The 12,194-nt window shown below is 34.3% G+C and overlaps 1 protein-coding gene across 1 annotated transcript in view; it reads left to right on the forward strand.

Annotated features, from left to right (window-relative positions):
• The first annotated feature begins 4,051 nt into the window (after positions 1-4,051).
• The window catches only part of LOC114327146 (signal peptide peptidase-like 3), an 85,780-nt gene continuing 77,637 nt past the window's right edge, over positions 4,052-12,194 (forward strand). Inside the window, exon 1 of the mRNA XM_050648821.1 lies at positions 4,052-4,235. The gene's annotated coding sequence lies outside the window, so the exon portion shown is untranslated. The remainder of the gene's footprint in view (positions 4,236-12,194) is intronic.

A 12,194-nucleotide genomic window follows, 5' to 3' on the forward strand; every position in this document is an offset into this window, starting at 1 on the left:
GGTCAGCCGTGTAAGCTATAACCTGTGCCCCTTCTCTTAAATCTTTCTCTAGTATATCATTGAAGGGGATGTTCCAGAGCAACGGTCCTAGAACCGAGCCTTGTGGCGCCCCCCACGAGGTTCCATAACGTCTCCTGTCGATATGTTAATCTGTTTATTTGAGAAGTGTTCCTTTACTAAATATTTGTAGGTATGGGTTACTTCCAACTTCTCCAGTATTCCAATTATTACTTCCAGATCTCTCGCAGTTCAAGGCATTTTTTATGACCAGAAAGAAGGCTACCAACCATGTGCTCCTACATGTAGCAGTTACTTCCGTGATCCTCCTCAATACGTCTATTGCAGATTTTCTTTTACTAAATCCATATTGGCGTTCAGACAAGCCCCTTTCTCTATAAATTCTTTCTCTATACTGTCTATACTAAATTTACAATCAAGATGCAGTAGAAATAAACAAACCAAGACACGTTAAATGCTACTAGGAGCACTCCCAAATCATAATTTAAAATGTATATACATTTTAAATCCCAAATCATGGTTTCCAAAGTTTATACATTGGAAATTATGATTCGGGAGTGCTCCTAGTAGCATTTAACGTGTCTTGGTTTGTTTATTTCTACTGCATCTTGATTGTAAATTTAGTATAGTCTCGTCTTTCTAAGTATTTTGAAGAGCTTGCCCATTACGTTTGAAGTAGATAGGTGTATATTTACTAATAGCAGGTATTGAACGAGACAATTAATAACATCAAAAACAAACAATAATTACAATACCTACTAAACAACTATACCCTTCAATAGCTTGCTGTGGAGAGATGAATGCTATTTTTCCACAGGTGCAATATAATATACACAAATTCAAAACTGGTTGCTAAATAATACAAAATGAAAATAAAGGAAATATTATATAGGTAATAAACCACTTACCGATAACTTGTCGAATTCGAGACACGAGGGAACGAACAACGATGTGTGTGCACACTTGAGGTCTGAATGCGTCTGTCCGCCTTTATGGCCCGATGGGGTGAAATTTCTTCTTCAGGGTGTTTTCAAGTGGATTTTGACGCCGCGTTCCTCAGCGAAAACACGATATATAAATAAGAGCACCCATGGGTAGCGGGAAGGGATACGCTTTCAAGCTATTTACACAACCAAATTAATTTATGGGTTTTCAAAAAATAGGTCTAAAAGCTCCCGGTTCCTTAGTGTTCCTTTTTTCTGTCCTTTCACCCATTGTGCTTTTTCCATCTTTACAATTTCTGGTAGAAATCTGTCGAGTTCGCGTGCTCTTCCGGTCTTTAGTGATTTCTCCGCCTACATCTGTTCATAGTATAGAAGTCTGTTGTCTACGTTTCTACATGATACGGTGTGCATTTTTTATTTCTATCTATGAGAATAGCTCCTATGTCAGCTCTCTTCTGTGGCCATCTTCGATTTTGAGGATGGTACTGAATTTAAGATTTTTTGTAGCTATTTTGTACGCATCATCTAAGATGTCATTTTCGAGTTTCTTGCATATTTCTTTGCTGCACGTATCCTTTTTATTTCCTTTGGGAGTTCTTTCTTTAAATTCTTTAACCGCTCTGACTCTTTCTCCACCAGCTGGTTCTTCTGTTTTGTCTCTAGTAACTTTTCTTCTCAATTTAATGAATCCTCTTGTTAACCCCTCTATGGGGTCTATGTTGTCTTTCCACCAATATGGTCTGCTACTTATTTTTCTACCTTTTGGGCACCGACTTCTGGCCAGCTTTTTGATTTTTTCGTATTCCTCTTCATAATTGTTGAGATATTTTTTCGTTGCTAAGATTTGTTCTTTTAGTCCCTGTCTATTGATGTGTTTCGTTCTTCTACCATCGTTAGTTTTCTTTATGTTCTCTCTCATTTTGAATAGGATGTGTCTATTATGGTTGAAATTTTCTTCTTCTAGTACATTCAATTCAGCCGTTTTAATCCTCATCGTCGCTGTCGCTAGCGTGAGGTCTATATGAGGTTGGGTTCCCCTCTACCGAAGGTTGGTTGGCCGTTGTTAAGGACTGATAGGTTCCCTACTTGGATCGCCACATCTCACATATCTCATCGCTAATCATTCTGTGGTCGCAATAATTTAAATATTTTTTCCTATTACGTAACTGGTTATTAGCTTCCACAACTTTCTTGCATTTCCTTAGTGTGGTATGTGGGAGACGGTAGGTCACCACCAGGCAGGATTAATATTCCGAGGTCCAGGACCTCAAATCCCTCCTTCCTTAGGCATGTTTTCACTCTTATTTCTCTGTTTCTGATAATGCTGAACAACAGGAAAGCTCTAGTAATATTCGATACATTATCTATTACAGTAGATACAATTTTTTCAGGGCTAATAAAATATTTAATGTCCGACCGGTATATTATACTTGACAAATAATGACATGATTTCGAAGTCAGTTAAGTATGATATAATGCCCTAGGGCGTTATTTTGAAAAATAACGCCCAATGGTATTAAATTTAAATAACCAGTTAAATACTGTCAAGTTGGCAAATAAAAACCTAAGTAAAACTATGGTTACCATAATTACGTTATGACTATTGCTGGTAAATGTACCTATTTGAAAACTAATTAATTCAAAATTCATTCAAATTTTTTGCATATAAAGAATAATTTAGTCGGACATTAAACGTAGAAGACACCACGGGTATTATAGATAATAACGCTTTCGGTCAACGTATATTCCTCGGGCCAAAGGCCCTTGGTATATACACCATTGACCTCAAACGTCATTATTCTTATAATACCCTTGGTACCTTAATAACTATATCATACGTTTGCAATTTAGCAATATTCTTATAATCGTGTGTGTAACTGTAACATTCAAAAGGCTATTGATGTTCAGCAGTACTTAGCATGATACTATAAATAACTTTATTTATAGTATCATGGTACTTAGTACAAAAGGCGGCCGTGGAGTAACGGCATATTCGCTGGCCTCATACACCAGTGCACGTGGGTTCGAGCCCTGCCAAAGACAAACCATTTTCATTTCCAATAATGACACGAGCCGTCTCACCGTGTCTCGGAGAGCACGTAAAGCCGTCGGTCCCCGGGGCTAGTGTACATCGGCACTAGTTTCTTGAAACAGGGTTAAAGATGTAAATGGCGCCGGAACTGTCCGAAAGGATCTCCCCGGCAAAAATTCCATACGATATTATTATTATAGTACAAAAATGTTTCATGCTAAATTCTTTTCTTGGTATTATTTATATGTTCAAAGTGTAGTTTTTTTAAAGCAGTTTGTTTTGACATTACTGTTAAGACTAATAGGAGTAACGTACACTTAGCTTTTATTTTTAAAATTTGACTATCAATCAAAATGGTAAATACAGGCCAAATCTTTTTTGAACCTCAATTTTCTACCCTTATTTTCGAAAGCAGTTCTCTAATATTGTTTTAGTCCAACTCTATTATTAGCAGTCCTTGGCAAAACTGTCAAATTTGGTAACGAAAACAATTAACTGTCAAAATAGAAGACAAGTATTATTTGAAAATTAAATTTTATGAATAGGGCTTTTCATTCACAGTCATGTGTTTCGAGCTTCTGTCATGTGTCACATAATATTAATTTATCTACGCCATACGTTATTGATATAACCAATGATACAAAACAAAGACGTATGACGTAGATATATTAATATTATGTGACACATGACAGAAGCTCCAAACAAATGACAATCGATGAAAAGCCCTATTAGGAACATAGATAAGGGATTAGGGTGATTAGGAAACAAAACAGCAGAAGAATATGATTATGATTACTAATCATCAATCATAAAATTATTTCAGTTTAGTTATTAGTACCCCTATTTGAAAAAGAATCGAATATCTTTTGATAAATAGATCTGTATGTTTCAAAAAAGCCTACTTCGTAAAATCTTAGAATAACGATAACAAAAAAGTAAATTGTTCTCAAAATAAATAATTGTTTTCAACTTTTTACAATAATAAATAAAAAAAAAAGAAATCAATTTGACAACTGACGTTTCATCTGTTTGGTGTTTTGTGTTCTGCTGCAGGTGGTTCCGTGCTTTTTTATAATTTTTAGTTGAAAATGGCGATGTTGAACAACAATATTTGTTGATAGTGATATAAACACACAACTATCGCATCTCGGTCGTCAGTCCATTTATTTTAATGGCCCGCACAAAAAAGTAGTGATGATCATCTCCACTACAAAGTTTAATTCAGCTCTGTTGTTGATAAGGTAAGCGAGAAAAAATAGATTTGTTCCAGTTTTTTGTTTAAAATTAGGCTACTCATCCGTCGCGGTACTGTTATATAAGAAGAATTGTAATTACTGTATTCTTATTTTAATTGCCCATTCTTTACTCTTTTGTTTGATGTGTGCTGTAGAAAAAAGTGGAACAGTAGAGCTTCATAATCACCAGTGCAAATATGAAATAGACAGGCAAATTGAATTTGCTATTGGTGATACTTTCATAGCTTACTATTCGCGCGAGTTTGTTTATTTTTATATGGACAATCAGAAAATTATTGTTATTGTGTGTGGTTGTAAGAGATATGGGGCGCATTTCACCATTATAAGGTTTCATTAGTCCTTATTTTATGGTAGACCTGTCTTGGAAAGCTGGGGATATTGTGTTGATGAAAATACCATGGGCATATAATTATTCATAATACACTAGGCAAGTATTTTCTAATTCATTTAGCATTGTACCAATGCTGTATTGCTTTTATTATCTATATTGGCCAGTCATAAGTAGGTATATTCCAATATTTTGGAAATACATTATTCAAAATATTGATACAATATACATAGATTCAAATTCAATAAGATTAAATGTTTCCATTACCTCTGCTTCCATAAACAATGGAATCAACGAAAAACATATGAGTACCTAACAATAAAAAAACCACTTTAATACAGGGGTACAGTGCATAATTGAATCGGTGAATTCGAAAACCGTAAAGTCTAAAATTGGACATTTTAAAGTAAAATAGCTATGTCCCTTCCTCGATTGGATCTAAAAATCGTACTACAAACTTAACTGTTAACGTAGCACAGCTAATTGTAGTCATACGTGAGGAGAAAAACCATACATGTCCGGGACTTGTATGGGTTTTCACCTCAACAATAAAATAGTGGTCCATATAATATATGATTATTTTCCAATAAGAGGCCATTCGTTCTTGCCTTGTGACCGGGATTTTGGTTGTGCAAAACGGAATTTCAGAAAATGTGATCGAATTTATACTCTAGAAGAATACGAGGACTTAACAAAGCCTTCCAGAACAAAGCAACCATTTACTGTGAAGCAAATCCGATACACTGATATTACTGATTTTAAGAACTGGTGGCCTGATTTCTATAAAAAAAAATGTGTAGCTCTCGAGGTACTATTCCAACAAAGAAACATTTGCTGTGTCAAACTATAGGGAGTTTCTGTATGACAGTGCAAAGCCGAGATATGTTAAAACGTGGGAGTATATAGATGGTTTACACTCCCATAGTTTTAAATTGCTCAAAGAACATAAGAACAGTCTACCTTTGCCCGCTAGTAATGCATATAAACAACCCGTTCCAATTAATGGAAAAAAATCCTGGACATTAAGAAGGTAATGACATACCCAAGGTGAAGCATTGGAATTCTATTACCACATCACATCATGGAAATCACCAAATTTTGAAAATAATGATTAAGTGATTGAGATAACAGTTTTGATATTAGAGAGATTTTGCACCTCTTAAAATAACCGCTGATTTTGGCTCCGCTATGGTTAACTTTATTAAGCATAACGATTACGGCAACGTTAAAAAGCAGAGTTTTTGCAGCCTGTCAAGTAGGTTTTTCGTGTCATCGTTATCGTTATTTAAACATAACCTCACTTCACAACGTTATTGTAATTTTAAGCATGTACTTGAACAGTTTTTGATATTTTAATTTATAGGTAATCAAAATTAGAATCTATGTAAATGTAATTTTACTGATTTTTTTACATTCTGGCAACAAAGCAATTTAACCATTACTATAACGATAACGATAAGCACTACTTTAAACCTCCGTAAATTACGGAATCCCTTATGTTTAATAACGATAACGGATCATATATTCGCTACTGCGCAGACGTAGTATAACGATAACCATAACGGAATTGCAAAATAAGAGGTGCAAAATCTCTCTATTATGTATTGAATAAATGTTAATAAAGCAAGAAATGTTTATCTAGAGAGAGACATACTTTATTGATACAATGTACCAAAAAGCCATCGACCGAAGTCTTTCAGCCATGCCATGTTTATCTTTCAGCCATGTTTATCTATTTCTTTTCAAATATAGGGTTAAGTTCAAAAACCATACAAGTCCATCCTTCATTTTGATCTGTCATTGGTAGTCCATTTTATTTTCTGAGAAACTACCATTAAAAACACATTGCAAAGTAAGAGACCTAAAACTTTTCAATGCATGACGATAGTCTATGTTGAGCAGTTTCAGTGTTAAAAGGTTTTTATTGATTTTCTCGGAACGCAGATTTTGGACATGTACGGTTTTCGAACTCACTGATTCAATTGTGGTTTATGTTGATCTACATATTTGTGTAGGTACTTATTTACTTATTGAACCACATAATATTATACAAAATATGTAAATTACTTACATTAAGTATGTACAGTTACGATCACTGAATAGTTAACACCTTAATTTTTATATTGAAATACTGAAAAACTGCAGTCTCGTACACATTTAATAAATGTCAAAGTAAAAAAATTTCAGCATGTGAGCATGTGCATATGGAAAATCAAACAAAGATAGGATAATTTTCACTCTATAGCACCGTTGGGTGGTTCAAGAGGGCATATAATCTCCACATATCAACAGGATGAGATGTTAGTAGATTATTTGAAAAAGTCTCCTTTTGCCACAGCTTAAAAAGCTAGAGAAGAGACAGTATTTCCGGGCAGTATTTGCACTGCAAGCAGAAGAATTAAAGCAAGTGGACTGATAAATTGCGCAGCTGCAAGGAAACCTTTTGAGTGAGGATCACAAGAGGAGACGAGTTGCATTTTGTATTGAATTTATAAACCGTGAAGAGAACTTTTGGTCTAGGGTGGCATTTTTCGATGAAAAAGTATTTCAGTCATATTATATCAATGGTTGAGTGAGTTTATATGTCGAGAAATCATAGGTATGATGGACAATATAGGCATCATTTAAGAGATAATGGAGATTGACGCAGTCAACATATGGGGATGGATAAGTACTGAAGGTCCGGGCGTTTGTTATCATATCGAAGAGAAATTAACAGGATTACATTACAAACATATTCTTGAGAACACAATGTTGCCATCAGTGATCCAGAGAATCCCCAACAATGACTTCATCTTCCAACATGACAATTGCCCAGTGCATACGAGTAGAATTGTTCGAGAATGGCTGGAAGAAACTCATGTTGATGTTCTTCTGTTGCCTTCCCGGAGTGCAGACTTTAACCCTGTCGAAAATGTGTGAGCAGAGTTAACAAAGAAACTAAACGAAAGAAACCTTTTAGACCACGGAATAGAATTGAATTATGGGAAGCAATTGAGCAGGCATGGGAAGAGCTTGTTGACTATAACATGAGGGGATTGGTGTTGTCTATGAACAGAAGACTGCAAGGCTGTATTGACAATAATGAGGCTTCCACTAAACATTAATTATTGTTTATTATTTATCATTAGATTTAAAATAAAATGGATATTTTAAAACTAGACTTTCTTATTTTTGTTATTAAGACCATAATCCATTTTATTCAAAAAAACTTCTTTCTATACTTTCCATTTTGTTAAATTTACTCAACCTATTCTAGGTACACCACTGGTAATGTCACTTTGACATAAAAGGTAAATATTTACAAAATCAGCTCTTCGATACGTAAGCCTGTAAACTATTCAATGACCATAACTGTACACAATTTAGCGCTTCAAGACATAGAAGGCCTATGGCTCGGTTTACTATTCTTTCCCATTCTTTCCTGTGCTGCTTTATTTTTTCTATGTCTTTTCCAACATCTTGCTTCCACCTGGTTTTCTGCCTACCTTTGTTCTTCTTTTCTTCTATTCCTCCCGTTAATATTCTTTTGGGAATTCTCTTGTATGACATATATGGAATATGACTATGACCCACCATCTCAGTTTTTGTGATTTTATGACCCTATGGTATTCAGTTCTTCATACATCTTCTCTAGTTATATATGTAAGATTCTTTAAAGACAATCGTAATAAAAGTCCATTTGATGTTTAATAGTTTTAATTAATAAAATAGATAACTAAATTATAGATACTATTAAATTGACGAAATGTAAAAGTGTTTGTGTAATTGCGACTAAAATTTTACGAGTTTTCACAAAAGAAAATATCTTTGACATAATCGCGTTTATCTACTTAATATATGACCAGCTTGTCAATATATAAGTTTCGTCTTATTCGCGTCCTTTCGATTATCGTCAAATACAGCCTCTTTCATTCGAATCTAAAAATCGACTCACTGGCCTCCCTATGCTAAAACAAATTCTCCTAATACCTCTAATCTCCTTTTTCCCGTTTTGCCATGAGAATCAACCTATTAAAATTGAATCAAAGTATGTACCGACTTTTTCCAATACACGAAAACCAATAAAATTAGTCAAGACGGCTACTTATGTTTATCTTGCAACTCCGATTCCCAATCCCCAAGCTAATCCGCACATGTGTTCTTATGCGTGAGACTCTTATTTCGTTTTCGGAATAATAATTAAGAAAAATTATATATACAGGAGAATTTAAAATTAAGGTAAAATATTTACAATTCTACATATATTTGGTCTTTTTATTTACATTCTATTTCATATCTTTTCTCCAAATATTTCCCCGAAGACCTTACTTTCTCACACTTCAAGTATGATTTGTTTTGATTTGTTCATCATCCAAGTCTCACTGGCATATAATGCTATTGTGTATACAGTGCTAGTCAAAAGTCCGTACCCCCCCTCGTATCTTTTGAACGGTTATACTTATAATAGTGGAATTTGGAGGGAGGAAATAAACGGATATAGGCTTCTTAACTAGTCATGACAGGTGACGTAATAGTGACAGATGACGTTACAGCGCCACTATGACAGATAATTTTAAATGGGACCTTATGGCAAGTGATACCTCGTTTGAAAGGTATTGAAAATACATCCAGTCATACTATTTTTTTTTGGGTTTAAGTTGATTTTGATTTTGGTGAATAAATTAAATAAATATAACATTGTAGTTTCATATTTAACTAATAAAAATTCAAATGTCCGCCTATGGTTTTTTTGTCAAAAAAGTTGACGTTTTTCAGTTCTCTAGTAGTTTTTACGTCAACGTCAACCTTTTTGACAAGTAATCATAGGCGGAGGTTTGAATTTTTATTAATTAAATGCGAAACTACAATTTTATATTATTTCATTTATTCATCAAAATGAGCTTAAACTCAAACAAAATTAGTATGACTGAATAGGTATTTTCAATACCTTTCAAACGAGGTATCACTTGCCATAAGGTCCCATTTAAAATTATCTGTCATAGTGGCGCTGTAACGTCATCTGTCACTATTACGTCACCTGTCATGCTTGGTTAAGAAGCCTACATCCGTTTATTTCCTCCCTCCTAATTTCACTATTATAAGTGTAACCGTTCAAAAGATACGAGGAGGGTACGGACTTTTGACTAGCACTGTCTAATGTCTTATTACTGTCGTATATATTCTTATCTTAGCCATTCTAGATATGTTTTTACTTCTTAATAACTGGTTTATAGCAAAGATACAGTGATTAAGTACATACTAGCCATATTTGGTCTCCTGATGAATGTCTCTCCTAGATATTGGAATCTTTCTTCTTCTTCGAATTTATATATTTTTCCTTCTGTGAATATTGTTAGGTATTATGTATGTTCCCCTTGTATGTTCTCGTTCTGTCTGTTTCATGTGTTTGGTCTTTTTTTTGTTTATGTATATCTATTTCTATCTCGTTTCTGCTTCTAGTCTTTGTAGTACTTCTTTTAATTCCTGTTTACTTGTGGCTATCAGTACTATGTCATCAGCATATTCTTTACTCTTTTGTTTGATGCGTGCTGAGAAAAAAGTGGAACAGTAGAGCTTCATAATCACCAGTGCGAATATGAAATAGTGGAAAAATCCCGTAAGAAAGATGCACTTTTCACCTTTAAAACGCATTTAGATTTTTTTTGCGCAAAAGATATCGAATTTTACCGTCGAGTTGATACAAATTTATTTAAAAATTTTTGCGTGTACTTAACTGACATTCAAAATCGCCGGTTGCTTCAAGCGTTGTTTCCGTTGTTTACGGCTCATTCTACATAAAATATTTTTTTCTATGGCGTACCGATTTTTAGTAAACCAATGTTTTTCGATTTTCCGGGTTTTTGGGGGAATGGAGTTGTAACGTACGTGCTAATGGAATTGTAGCGTTTTGCCCTTTTACTTTTATTTTATACAGGGTGTCCAGAAACTCTCGACAAACGAAGACGAAAGTGTCTGAAAATGCTTTCTACAGGAGCTAGAGCTCTTTGAAGATGGCGCCTTGTAATTAGTTTTTTTAATACCTCCAGAACGCTTCTATTTAGAAAAACGAAAACTGGTACGCCTATTTATCTCCCAGTGATAAGTACCGGCTGTACCGGTCATAGGCGTCCGTTTTGGGTAGGGTAAGGGTTGTTTTATCTGATAACTTTATTGTCTTTAACTTTTAAGCATTTTTGACACTGGATTATTAAATTGTGAGGTGTTCTAGTACTAAAAGGTACTCTTGTTTTAAGTCGGTAGAATACAGTTTTCTAGAAAAATCGATTTGAAAATATTTCGATTTTTGAATTTGAAAATACAAAAATTGAAATTAAAAAAAAAGTGTATTTTACCGACTTAAGCAAGAGTAGTTTTTAGTACTAGAACACCTCATAATTTAGCAATCTAATGTCAAAAATGTTTAAAAGTTAAAGACAAAAAAATTATGCGATAAAATAACTGTTCCCTACCCAAAACGGACGCCTATGACCGGTACTAGAAATTCGCAATTAATGGAATCGATTTATCTCTGGAGGATAATAATAGGCGTACCAGCGTTTTTCTAACTAGAAGTGCTCTGGAGGTATTTAAAGAAAACTAATTACAAGACGCCCTCTTTAAAAAGAGCTCTATACGGTATTTCAAACATGCTATTCAGTGTAAAGGATAGTCTCATGCGAACTAAATGAGAATTTTCTGACAACGTTGCCGCTATTCATAACAGAGGCCGTGAAAGGTAGTATTAGGCAGGTATTTGTAGAGGATTATCACTGTTAATTGCTGTGAAATACTAAAGGAGGATTTATTTATGATAATGGCAGCTAATCTGGAAAGCTCAACGTAGGTGGCGCTTGTATAGTTGGAGGTCACGTCAACTATTCAAATCAATCTATTTCTAAGTAAATATTGCATATTTGTTTGGCTGTGTGAATTTAATTTGAGAAAATAAAATGCCTCAATGTTGTGCTGTGCCTTTGTGCTTATTGAGAACATCAGGATACAGGTTTCCCAAAGATATTCTGATGAGAAAAAAGTGGATTGTAGCAATAAGAAGGGATAAATATTTGCTGACAATAAATGCACGTATCTGCAATAAACATTTTAGATTACGTATTGCCCCTGGATTCGATTGTACAAAATCGAATACTTCACTATGAAACTCAGATCAACATAAATATTTCTATTTTGGTCTGAGCTATAGAAATAAAATATTAAGACGATGATTAATATAGCTTACCCTTCGATAAGGGCTTCCTTTTTTCCAGTAACTCTCGCATTCCAGCAAAAAGAATATCGAAAGAAAATGGAAGAACTGAAACGTATTAATGAAAAGGCGCTTCAAGATATTAATCAATTACGAAATGAATTAAAGATCTCCAACGAAAGGGTACAAAAATTAGAAAGAGAGTGAAGAAGGAAAAATATTGTGATTTAAGGACTGCAGATTGACACCGATCAACCATTCTTGCTAGGGAATGAGGTAGAAAAATTCACATAAAAGGAAATGCGAGTAAAAGTAAACGTTAATGAAGCAAGAAACATTTTGGTAGAGATGGACAGCAAGACAGAAAAGACCAAAGTAATGTAAATAAGATGAAACTCAAGCAACTGAGAGAGAGAATATACGTAAATGA

The sequence above is a fragment of the Diabrotica virgifera genome, chromosome 4 (assembly GCF_917563875.1).
Source record: "Diabrotica virgifera virgifera chromosome 4, PGI_DIABVI_V3a".
NCBI lineage: Eukaryota > Metazoa > Arthropoda > Insecta > Coleoptera > Chrysomelidae > Diabrotica > Diabrotica virgifera.